Genomic DNA, 12,913 nt, shown 5'->3' on the forward strand with positions numbered 1-12,913 from the left:
TGAGGGCACCATCTGTCACCAAGAAACCCTTGGTGAGCCCCGTCCCACTACCTACCCATCTATCTACTTTTCTACGGATGGTGCCCTGAATGTTGTCTGCCGTGTGCCACACACTGAAGGGCTCGATGTGCAGCAAGGCATGGTGATTGCCTGCCGGGCAGCCCTCACCGTGCCTAACAGGCTCAACCCCACCCAGCACCTCCCGTATGTCCCACCAATGCGCAGTCAGTGAGATTCATGCATCCTGCGCATGACATGACGTCCATATGTCCGACGTGAAGTGTACGGTCCCTGAAGCTCGGGACATCTCTACCTCCATGCGGCACCTGGCTGCCCTATAAAGAGAGGGCAACACTGACCTGCTAATCATGGTACGACTAGGGGGCGTGTACCAGGTGGATATGCGACAGCATAGTTGGCGGAAGTACACGTCGTCGGCCAGACGAAAGGGGTACCCACCCACGGCCATGAGCGCAGCTAGGTCATGGTTTGCGGCCCTACACCCTGCCTCAAACCCCCCTTTTGGCATGCTGCTGCCAGCCTGGGCAAGCATTTCCACTATGGTCGCTTGCCTCCCTCTAATTCCACCCGCCCCCTGAGCAGCTCTTAGGCAGAGCTCTGGAGGTGAAGGTCCCGGGGAGACTCTCCAGCCTCATGCTGGTAGGTTGTGCCTGTGCAGGCACCCCACTGCCAGCCTGTCTCTCCCCCTGAAGCAGGACAGCCTGGTGGTGTCTCTTCAGGTGGTTCATGAGGCCGCTAGTCGTGTAGTGACGCTCTTGTCTTCCACGACTAACCCTCTGCCTACAGAGCTGGCACTATACAAAGTGTGTGCCCTCCACTATCTGGAAGTAATTCCAGACTTTGGAGCCTTCAGACACCACAGGCTGGCTTGCAGCCCGAGAAGTCCCCTGAGCTGCCTCCTGTGAGGAGCTCAAGCCAGACACACCGTGTCCTGAGGTAGGGACAGAAGGAGGTGAGGGAGGGGGAAGGGGTCGAGATAGATAGCGGGGCAAGGTGTGCCACCTCCATCTCTCCCTCTTGCACCACCTCTTCCATCTGCTCCTGTTCCCCCCCCCCCTACTCAAGCCTGCTGGATCCTGGAGGAGAAAGGAGAGTAGACTGGCGGGCCAGTCCCTCACCCATCTCCTCCAAGGCTTTCTGCACCCCCGAGGTGATGCTAAGGGAGAGATCAGGCAACTCCTCCTGACGCCCTGGTGCCTCACTCACAAAAGGAGCAACACAAGGGGCTGCCTGATCAGTAGGCCCTGCAGAAGTGCCAGCAATCACCCCTGCCTGGCGCACCTTAAAAGGGGGCGCCCGGCAGCCTCCTCAATAAAGATACCCTTTCGGACGCTCTTTATTACAGCACTCCGGCCAGAGGTCAAAGTGGTAGAAGGTCAACCCAAGACAGGCCTCTTCTCAGGTGGGGGGAAGGACGCTTCCTTCCCCCTCTCACCCCCCTCCACCTCTCTAGTTTTCTGTTGGGCCTTTCCCCCAAGGCCCCTAGCCTGACCTTCCTTCTTGCCACTCATGTTCCCTTGGACAAACTGTTTCTTCTAATCTAAGAGACAGGGAAATGTGAGGCCCTGCCACTAACTGCCCTAATACCTGTTTATAAGGAAACCTTGCAACTTATAAAACCTCCCACTAGGTACCTGTTTAGTTTTTTTAGATAGACCCTAAGCTGACCTAATAAAATCAGTCCAGTAGCACCTTTAAGACCAACAAAGATTTAATCAAGGCGTGAGCTTTCGAGTGCAAGCACCCTTCGTCAGACCATGATCTTCTTACATGACAGGGAATATATAGCAAAAATCAGTTCTGTTACATCTGTGTCACAACCAGATACAGCCAATGATAATCCTTTGTCAAAACAGCCAATGAATCCCCTAGAATTCAGTGTACTTTACAAAGAGAAACCAAAGTGTTGCTGGTAGAGAGATCAAAGGCTATCACCTCTCCATATGTTGCTTGCTCCATACAACGGTGACCTGACCTGACTTCTGTGGAGTTTTCCTGTTCTCTCTCTTCATTTTTTCTATTATTTTTAACTGAAGGAACCTGTCTGGGCCTAGCTAAGTTTAACTGGCCCTACCTAACCTATAGCAGGGAAAAATTAGAAAAAAAACCTTTTTACACGTTTAAAGTGTTTTAAGCTACCTGAGTGTTACAAGCTAGAAGGGATGTTGGAGCAGATTTGTGCAGCAAGCTCCCACCTGGAGAGAAAGCAAAGGACATGCAGCCCTGAGAGTGGGCACCCTCCCTCCTTTTATCACTTCCAGGAAGAGGCAGGACTGAACCCTGGTTGAGGCCATGGTCCCAAACACATCAAAACTATAAGAATTAGGACATCACACAAAAAGCCCCCCTCCCCCGAGTTCAGGCAGCATATGGATTTGCTGTAGCAACCCAGAATGGTGTCTTTCCAAGTGTTACATCCATGCACCCCAGGAGCCCAAACTGGAACATATCCACAGTGCTGAGTAATCACAGAATTGTCTGAACAGGGACAAAAGTTGTCTTTTGCATAAGTGCACAGCTTTGCTGAGGGTGGACCAAAGATTGAAAAACTCATGAGCCAGTTCACAGGAACCAAAAGTTGTATGCACATGCAAAAGACAGACCACATGGCAACTCTGCAGGTCAGGAGGATCAAGGCACACCTGGGAAATGCTTGATATCTGTGGGTGTAATGTTTGGAAAGAGATAATTTTGGAGCAGCACCAGGAGAAAAAAGTGAGACTGAGATAAGCAGGGCAAGAACCTGGAAGGGAAAGCAAGGGCACGTGTGTGCATGCAGGCGCACAACAATTGAGGCAGCCGTTGACCACCTTTTCGGCCCACTGCCGCCCACTGGAAGGGTTGACTTCGATGCGCACTGGGCAGTTTCCCCAGAGGGAAGTGGCAAGGAAAGGAGACGCCATGACAGCAGTTCATGCGGGCTGCATCGTCTCTCTCACCCTCTTCTGCTACTCGCAAACCTCCTGGCCGTCAGAGAGGGCAAGACCTGCACCAGCAGTTGGGGGCAGAAGACAGCCATCGCAAGCCGCCTTCCCAGCTCTTCTTGGCTGTGCAGTCAGGCAATTTCGGCTCCTCACTGCCTGCCCGCTCACCCGCTCGCTATTGGTTGGCTTCCACGTAGGGCTTCGCGGGGAGGCGTGTCAGATAAGCTCCCCCAGGCACATGGGTAGGCACACTGGCTGCCGCCTGCTACTGCCACTGTGGCAGCCACTAACCTGGCGACCCTGCGGAAGGGGCCAGGGGACCCCACTTGGGGTCCCGACCCACAGGTTGAGAATCACTGTCCTATATTAAAGGCTTTAATATGGGAGCATGTCAAAAGAGGCATTTCCCCTTTTTATACCCTCTCTGCCATGACCGCACCGCTCACCCTCCTCCCATTGTCTGAGAGACAGGAGTTTACAGACTGCGCATCCGCCTTGGGAAAGTTCATGCTTTCATGAAGAAAATAACACAAAAGTTTAGTACAATCAAGATAATGTTTCTGTAGTAAGCATTTAGCTTTCTGTACTGTCTGGCTCCCCCTTCAAGGATCGCTGCCTTGTTGTGGCAAGGGGGCTTGCGTAGCTCAGTGAAGCTATGAGCTATGCCGTGCAGGGCCACCCAAGACGGACAGGTCATAGCTGAGAGCTCTGACAAAAGGTGATCCACTGGAGAAGGAAAGGGCAAACCACTCCAGTATCTTTGCCATGAAAACTCTATGGACAGTTCCAATAGGCATAACGATATGACACCGGAAGATGAGCCCCTCAGGTCGGAAGGTGTCCAATATGCTACTGGGGATGAGCAGACGGCTAGTACGAGTAGCGCCAGAATGAATGAAGCGGCTGGGCCAAAGCCGAAAGGACGCTCAGTTGTGGAAGTAACTGGTGGCGAAAAGACAGTCCTATGCTGTAAAGATTTTTATTCCATAGGAACCTGGAACGTCAGATCCATGAATCAAGGCAAGCTGGACGTGGTTAAACAAGAAATGAGAAGACTGAACATCGACATTTTAGGAATCAGTGAACTAAAATGGACAGGAATGGGTGAATTTAATTCAGATGACCATCAGGTATACTACTGTGGACAAGAATCTCGCAGAAGAAATGGAGTAGCCTTCATAATCAATAAGAGAGTAGGAAAAGCAGTCTTGGGATACAATCCCCAAAATGACAGAATGATCTCAGTTCGAAACCAAGGCAAACCATTCAACATCACAGTGATCCAGGTCTATGCTCCAACCACTGCTGCTGAAGAGGATGAAGTTGATCAGTTCTATGAAGCCCTACAACACCTTATAGAAGCAACGCCAAAAAATGATGTGCTTATCATCATGGGGGATTGGAATGCTAAAGTAGGAAGCCAAAAGATAACTGGGATAACAGGCAAGTTTGGCCTTGGAGTACAAAATGAAGCAGGGCACAGGCTGGTAGAATTTTGTCAAGAGAATACAATGGTCATAGCAAACACTCTTTTCCAACAACCCAAGAGACGACTCTACACATGGACATCACCAGACGGTCAACACAGAAATCAGATTGACTATGTACTCTGCAGCCAAAGATGGAAAAGTTCTATACAGGCAATAAAAACAAGACCAGGAGCTGATTGTGGTTCAGATCATGAGCTTCTTGTTGCAAAATTTAGGCTTAAATTGAAGAAAGTAGGGAAAAGCACTAGGCCACTCAGGTACGAACTAAATCATATCCCCGACGAATATACAGTAGAGGTGACAAATAGATTTAAGGAATTAGATCTGATAGACAGAGTGCCTGAAGAACTATGGACGGAGGTTCACGACATTGTACAAGAGGTAGCAACTAAAACCATCCCAAAGAAAAAGAAATGCAAGAAATCAAAATGGCTGTCTGAGGAAGCTTTACAAATAGCTAAGGAGAGAAGGGAAGTGAAAGGCAAGGGAGAAAGAGAAAGATACACCCAATTGAATGCAGAATTCCAGAGAATAGCTAGAAGATATAAGAATGCCTTCTTAAATGAACAGTGCAAACAAATAGAAGAAAACAATAGAATGGGGAGGACCAGAGATCTTTTCAAGAAAATTGGAGATATGAAGAGAACGTTTCATGCAAAGATGGGTATGATAAGGGACCAAAATGGTAGGGACCTCACAGAAGCAGAAGAGATTAAGCAAAGGTGGCAAAATTATACAGAAGAACTATACAAGAGCGAGCTTAATATCCCTGATGACCACAGTGGGGTAGTTACTGACCTGGAGCCAGACATCCTAGAATGTGAAGTCAAATGGGCCTTAGGAAGTCTGAGCAACAATAAAGCTAGTGGTGGTGACAGCATTCCAGTTGAACTATTCAAAATCTTAAAGGATGATGCAGTAAAAGTGCTACACTCAATATGCCAGCAAATTTGGAAAACTCAGCAATGGCCACAGGATTGGAAAAGGTCAGTTTACATTCCAATCCCAAAGAAGGGCAATGCCAAAGAATGTTCAAACTACCGCACCATTGCACTCATTTCTCATGCTAGCAAAGTTATGCTCAAAATCCTACAAGCTAGGCTCCAGCAATATGTGGACCGAGAACTTCCAGAAGTACAGGCAGGATTTCGAAGAGGTAGAGGAACTAGAGATCAAATTGCCAACATACGCTGGATCATGGAAAAAGCTAGGGAGTTCCAGAAGAACATCTACTTCTGCTTCATTGACTATGCTAAAGCCTTTGATTGTGTGGAGCACAACAAATTGTGGCAAGTTCTTAAAGAGATGGGAATACCAGAGCATCTTATTTGTCTCTTGAGAAATTTATATGCAGGTCAAGAAGCAACAGTGAGAACTGAACATGGAATCACGGATTGGTTCAGAATTGAGAAAGGAGTTCGGCAAGGCTGTATACTGTCGCCTTGCCTATTTAACTTGTATGCGGAGCACATCATGAGAAAGGCGGGATTAGAGTAGTCACAAATTGGGATCAAGATTGCAGGGAGAAATATCAACAACCTCAGATATGCAGATGATACCACTCTAATGGCAGAAAGTGAAGAGGAACTAAAGAGCCTGTTGATGCTGGTGAAGGAGGAGAGTGCAAAAGTTGGCTTGAAACTCAACTTCAAGAAAAGAAAGATCATGGCAGCCGGCCCTCTCAATTCCTGGCAAATAGATGGGGAAGAAATGGAGATAGTGACAGATTTTATTTTCCTGGGCTCCAAGATCACTGCAGATGGGGACTGCAGCAAAGAAATTAAAAGACGCTTGCTACTAGGGAGGAAAGCTATGGCAAATCTAGACAGCATCCTAAAAAGCAGAGACATCACCCTACCAACAAAAGTGCGTTTAGTCAAGGCTATGGTATTCCCAGTTGCAATGTATGGCTGCGAAAGTTGGACCATAAGGAAGGCCGAGCGTCAAAGAATTGAGGCTTTTGAACTCTGGTGCTGGAGAAGACTCTTGCGAGTCCCTTGGACTGCAAGGCGAACAAACCAGTCAGTCCTAGAGGAGATCAGCCCTGACTGCTCTTTAGAAGGCCAGATCCTGAAGATGAAACTTAAATACTTTGGCCACCTCATGAGAAGGAAGGACTCCCTGGAGAAGAGCCTAATGCTGGGAGCGATCGAGGGCAAAAAAAGAAGGGGACGACAGAGAATGAGGTGGATGGATGGAGTCACTGAAGCAGTAGGTGCAAACTTAAAAGGACTCCAGGGAATGGTAGAGGACAGGAAGGCCTGGAGGATCATTGTCCATGGGGTCGCGATGGGTCGGACACGACTTCGCACATAACAACAACAAAAACACTGTCTGGCTGACATTAGAACTGTCTCAGAGACAAGATTAAGTTGAACTGTTGACCTTCCTCATGAACTTCTGCTTTTAACAAACATCTCTGGGATGCGATTTTTGAGTTATTTCTAACATGTTCAAGTATAGAGGGAGGATAGAAAGCAAAGAAAATCTATCATCTGTTTCTTAACAGATCTAGGCTTTGATAGCCATTAAAAAATGATGCATGACCATCTATTTTATGGTCTGGTTTCCAGCCAAGCAAGCAAGCCTTCCTTAATTACAGGTGTAACAGAGATCTCACCAGCCCCAGAGTGGAATGTGACCAGTCCCTGTGGGTGCTAAAAATGGCTTTCCATTCTCTACTCATAAATTCCTCCTTTTCTACAGAGATTATTCAGGATCTTTCTCCTGCTCAACCTTTTTGAGAAGAAACTCCCTGAGACTCTGGCCCGTACAGAGGCAACTTTTTCATGAGATCTGTTTCAATTTTTCCTGTCCTCAAGGCCCTATCACCCCAATGTGTGATACAAACAGATTGGTTTCCCCTGTTACCAAAGAAATTCAGAGGAGTTCTTGGGTCCTTCCTTTTTAGTGGTGGGAATAAAAGGGACATTTTATTGTACCCACCCACAGGAAAATGCAACTGGCCAATTGGTAACGATTTCCAAGACCTGAACCTGATAGTGGGGGCACAATGGTCCCCCATAAAGCCTGCATGGTTGGTAGGGGAAATTTAGGGGGGTTGCATATCTCCCCTTTGGGGTGTAGTTTGGGCTATCTGGTTCCAGAAAATTGATTGTTGCTTCTCCCATTGACTACTTAGCCTTAAAGGTAAGCTTAAATCCCTAACCTCTGGAGATTTCCCACTGTCTGGCAGCTGTCCTTTTTTGCAGAGGCTGGACCAGCTCCACCCAGGAGGCAAAGAAGCCCCCCGAAGAAGCAGTGGGACACCAACACTTCTTCAAATCAGGGAATTTGAACCCGCCTAACAAGGCCAAGATGCTACACTCTTGCAATCTGTTCCATTCCTTCCATTGCAATCTGTTCCGCTCGTTCCGCTCCATGGAGGGCACATTGAGGTGACATTTCTCCTTCTTCACCTTAAGCCTGGCATACCGAAATCTGCACAGGACTCCACAGATGCGAGCAGCAAGCTTAAGCATTGAGCTTCTCAAGACCAGAACATCATCAAAATATGGAATGACACCTGGCAATGCCTTGGGGACATCTTCCATGAGGCTTTGGATGATGCCTGAGGCCACACTCACAATGAACTGCAGCCACCAGACCCAGAACACTCCTTGGTGGGACAAGATTGTCTGCATCTCCGCTGTTGCATTTTCCACTGGTAGCTGCTGGTAAGCCTGAGTGAAGTCAAGCTTCACAAAGATCGTGCCACTGGCAAAAGTTGTCAGAAGACAATTGATGTCTGCCACCATATAAGAGTGCTGCTGAAGGGCCTTATTAATAGTATGTTTGTAATCTATACATCCGTGTTGGGTTCAAGCAGTGTGACAATGGGGGTTTCCCACTTGGTATGCAGCATCAGTTCAAAAACCCCTTGTTCAATGAGGCAGTCCAGCTTCATGTCAATCTTGGGCTTCAAGGTGAGCAGAACATGACAGGCCTTGAGGTTTTCAGAACGCAGCAGGGGTTCAGAGATGATATCGGAAGCCTTGTATAGCAGCCAAGGGATTGATGGAACACAATCTGGAACTCCACTCAGGCATCTCCAAAAAGGTCCGGTTGCACAAGATTAATGCCATAAATGCTGAGGCCCAAGGGCTCAAGCCAGTCTAGGTTGAGGACACTGGTACAAGGGCCATGAGCAACCACTATTGGTGACTCCTTGAACTGGAACTTGCTTCCCTTGGAAATCTATGAGACACAGACACAGCAGTTTCAATGGAGGGAACTTTCTGGAATGTAGCTTCTTGAAGATTGGGTAGGAGAGTGTTAGAGTCACAGTGCTCACCCCGAGTTGACTTCCATGATTCATGGATGCATATTCCATCTCCCGGGTGACTCAGGAAGGTCTTAGTTGGGTCAGTCCGACCCCTGCTTCAACCCCCTCCCTACCTCCACTTTCTTGGTTTCCTTTCATCTGTATTTAAAACCAGCAAGCACATCTGGCCATTCCTCCCCACTGGGAACTTGGTGTCTGTCTATCAGTGTCCTTGGTTCACAGAGAGGTGACAAAACAGCCAGCTGTGGACTATCCAACATCCAGGGAAGGAGACTAGATGTCTCAAGAGTTTGCGCCTAAAATATCAAAGGCTATGTGAACCACTGTTCCCGCCTGAACCCCCAGACCTATATAATACCGAAGAGAATCATAGTTCCTTGTCTCTGTCAATGACTCCTGTGCCTATTTCTGCGTCTTCTGCTCTGCTTTGTGGATACTCTCAATAAAGACTGCTTTTCCTTTACACTCCATGGAGTCATATAGGACTTTCGTCTGAGAGAGGGTCTCTTCCACGCATCAGAATCCTTGGTTTGTGACAGTTTGACCTTAAACTCCCTGCTTGCCCTCCAAAAATTGTACACCTCCCAAACATGGCAGTGGCGAAAGGAAAGGGCACTGGGCCTACCCTCCTGCCCAAGGGAGGCAACAACGAGGAATCTGTGGATTCAAAGTTGCTCCCTGGGCAACCCTCAGCGCCCAAAGACGAAGGGACTGAGGGATACCGCCCAATAGAAAGAATTGCCAGAAAAGTGCTCAGAGCAATTGGCCTGAGCAGAGGGGGGCCTGTGACAGCCCTAGTGGACATTGTGATTGAGCAGCTGGGGAGAGAACCCCCGCTTCCTCACAACGCTGGAAGGTGATGAGTGGGGGTCCGATGTGGAATCGGTGGATAGCTCAGAGTGGATAGAGGGATCCTGATGGACTTTAATCCTTAGTCCAATGACCCCACAGGACGGAGGAACTGGACCTAGTCCTGAGCTCCAGCTAGGAGCCATGCAGGACCTCCTCGAACTGGCCTACCCCCTGGAGAGGGGTAGCCAGGATTCAGGGATCCTCATACGCACTGAGAACTTGAGGCATCTGTTTGATAACCAAGAGTATCAGATGGACGAAATTCAATGCTTGAATTCTTTGGTGGGGACCCTGCATGGCCTGTAGCTTTCCCAGCAGTCCATCCTTGCCACCAGAGCAGTAGTGGAGATGCACGCTCAGGAGGGAAGCCCCTCCTCCACCCTCCACCATCCTATCAGAAACTGTGGGGGGTAGCAGCGAGCACAGGAGACGTCTTTCACCAGTCTCCTTGCCTACATTTTATAATCCTGTACGATAAATTAGGCCAACTGGGTGTGACTGGCCTAAGGTCACCCAGGGGGCTTCCATGACTGAGGGAGGTCTCAAATCCAAGTCTCCAGATCCCAACGTGGCACTCTGACTTGTAAACCCCACTGACTTTAGACTCTCTGGTGAGAACACTAAAATCATAAAAGCAGCTATTGTGTAGCCGGCTTCACTACATTATTTACTCTGCTGTATAAGCTATAGAGGAGGCAACAGTTTATGTAGTACTAATGTAACAAAGATCATGGCATCCGGCCCTCTCAATTCCTGGCAAATAGATGGGGAAGAAATGGAGATAGTGACAGATTTTATTTTCCTGGGCTCCAAGATCACTGCAGATGGGGACTGCAGCAAAGAAATTAAAAGACGCTTGCTCCTGGGGAGGAAAGCTATGGCAAATCTAGACAGCATCCTAAAAAGCAGAGACATCACCCTGCCAACAAAAGTGCGTTTAGTCAAGGCTATGGTCTTCCCAGTTGCAACGTATGGCTGTGAAAGTTGGACCAGAAGGAAGGCCGAGCGTCAAGGAATTGAGGCTTTTGAACTCTGGTGCTGGAGAAGACTCTTGCGAGTCCCTTGGACTGCAAGGCGAACAAACCGGTCAGTCCTAGAGGAGATCAACCCTGACTGCTCTTTAGAAGGCCAGATCCTGAAGATGAAACTCAAATACTTTGGCCACCTCATGAGAAGGAAGGACTCCCTGGAGAAGAGCCTAATGCTGGGAGCGATCGAGGGCAAAAGAAGAAGGGGACGACAGAGAATGAGGTGGCTGGATGGAGTCACTGAAGCAGTAGGTGCAAACTTAAATGGACTCCGGGGAATGGTAGAGGACAGGAAGGCCTGGAGGATCATTGTCCATGGGGTCGCGATGGGTCAGACACGACTTCGCACATAACAACAACAACAATGTAACAAAATATTGACATTAAATGCGAATGTTTTGCAAGGCAGTTGTGTGCCTCTTGCTGCCCCAATTAGCTCCTGAAGGCTTGATCTGGAGTGAAGGTCCACAGGCCTGGGTTGCCAGGAACTGCCTTGCCAACCTCCAGGTGGGGCCTGGGGATCACCTGGAATTGCAACTGATCTTCAGATGAGTTAGATCAGTGGCTGCTTTGAGGGTGGTCTCTATGGCATTATACACTGTGGAGGTCCCTCCCCAACCCCTCCCCTCCCAGGCTCTGCCCCCCAGTAGCCAGGAATTTCCGAAGCCAGAATTGGCAACCTTAGGAGGTACCTACTGTCGGGCTAGGTCATATTGAGAGAGGGTAACAGCCCCACGGAAACCGCAGTGCTTATGGAGGTGTAGGGATTTGAACCTGGTTCCTTGCAGCCTCATAACTTTTTGGCTCTCTTCTACAAAGACTGCAAGAGCACACCCCAATGCATAGACAATTTAAAGTGATCTGAATTTGCTCCAGATGTTGATAAACAGAGAGATATATTCCTGGCTGCCGTGTCATCTCCCCAATCTCCGCAATCCAAGAACCGAGAAAGTACACAACAGGTGAGCACACCCAGCCCCCTTCTTAGAGGGGTTGGTTTCCCCCACTTAAAATTATCCTCTCCCCCCACAAAGGCTACTTCAAGAAACAGTAGCCCCCACACGCACACCTCCCTGACCCGCTGGCTATCTCTCTCCACAGCCTGCCAAGGCATTGTTACATGCCAGAATTCGTGTCCAGACTTTCTTCCATGTTCAGAGATTCCCCCCTCCTTTTCCTAGTAATCAGGCAGAGTTGCACAACACGCATAATAAATTTCAGCTTTCTATGTGCCAGGGAAGCTCCTTGGTGATTCTAGCACCCTCATTAGGGAGTGAGTCAGCGGAGTCGAGATATTGTTTAAATATATACACAGAGTACGACAGGAAGAAAGATAGTAACTCTGATTCCTCCCCTTTGCTGTGCCTTCTAGTCCTTCTCTTGTGCCCAGTTTGAACAACAGCCAGTGAAACTAATGGGGCAGACGGGGGAGGGGGGAGCAGCTTTGGCAACTGAATTCCCAGTCTTGGTTTGAAGACCTTTCAAGGGCCCACTGCTTCTTCAGGGGGCTCCTTTCCATTGGTAAGCTTGAATGGGCCAGGAGGTACAGAGTTCTCCTGGGATGCACTCCCCCCCCCAAGAAACAACAGGACAGAGTCAGAGTCCAAGAGCACCTTTAAGACCAGCCAAGTTTCATCCTGGGTATCAGCTTCCATGTGCATGCACACCAAAGCCTACACCCAGAATTAAACCGTTTCGGTCTTAGAGGTGCCCCTGGACTTCAACTGTTGCTTCAGATCAACACAGCTGCCCACCAGCATCTTTGCAATTGGAGAATACAGGCAGATTTGCCCTTCTGAATTAGGGTCTGAATCAGGCAGCTGTATTCATGGATGAGTGCTTTCAAGTGATACATTGTTCTTATGAATGCTGAAATATATTTATCTGTGCCTGCCTAACCATGTGTGGCACCTCCTCTGTAGAGAAGTTGAGCCTCTGCTGAATTCTTTTAGAACGTTTGACTTCCAGAACTGGAATTCATTCAAAAATATTTGTATTTAATATTTCTTGTCAATACTTTATTCCAAGCAATAAGAAATCATGTTAATTCCATCTGATTCCCCCGCACTCTTGTTCCAAAAACATTCCATCAACTCCGATTCCAAGAATACTGAGAGCAAACGGTCCTCTTTGATTTCTATCCACTCGCTGCTCCTTTCCCTATCTGGATTCCTAGCAAGAAAAGGCAGCAACGTAACAGGGAGACCCCGCGATGGGAGGAAGCTGTACCTGTTGCCCTGTTGCCCTCCCCAGCCTCCTACTGCCCCTCCCCCCCCCCGGGTGTCCTTTCTTTCCCCGGTCTCTTTTGATCTG

Source organism: Paroedura picta, chromosome 15, assembly GCF_049243985.1.
Source record: "Paroedura picta isolate Pp20150507F chromosome 15, Ppicta_v3.0, whole genome shotgun sequence".
NCBI classification, from domain to species: domain Eukaryota; kingdom Metazoa; phylum Chordata; class Lepidosauria; order Squamata; family Gekkonidae; genus Paroedura; species Paroedura picta.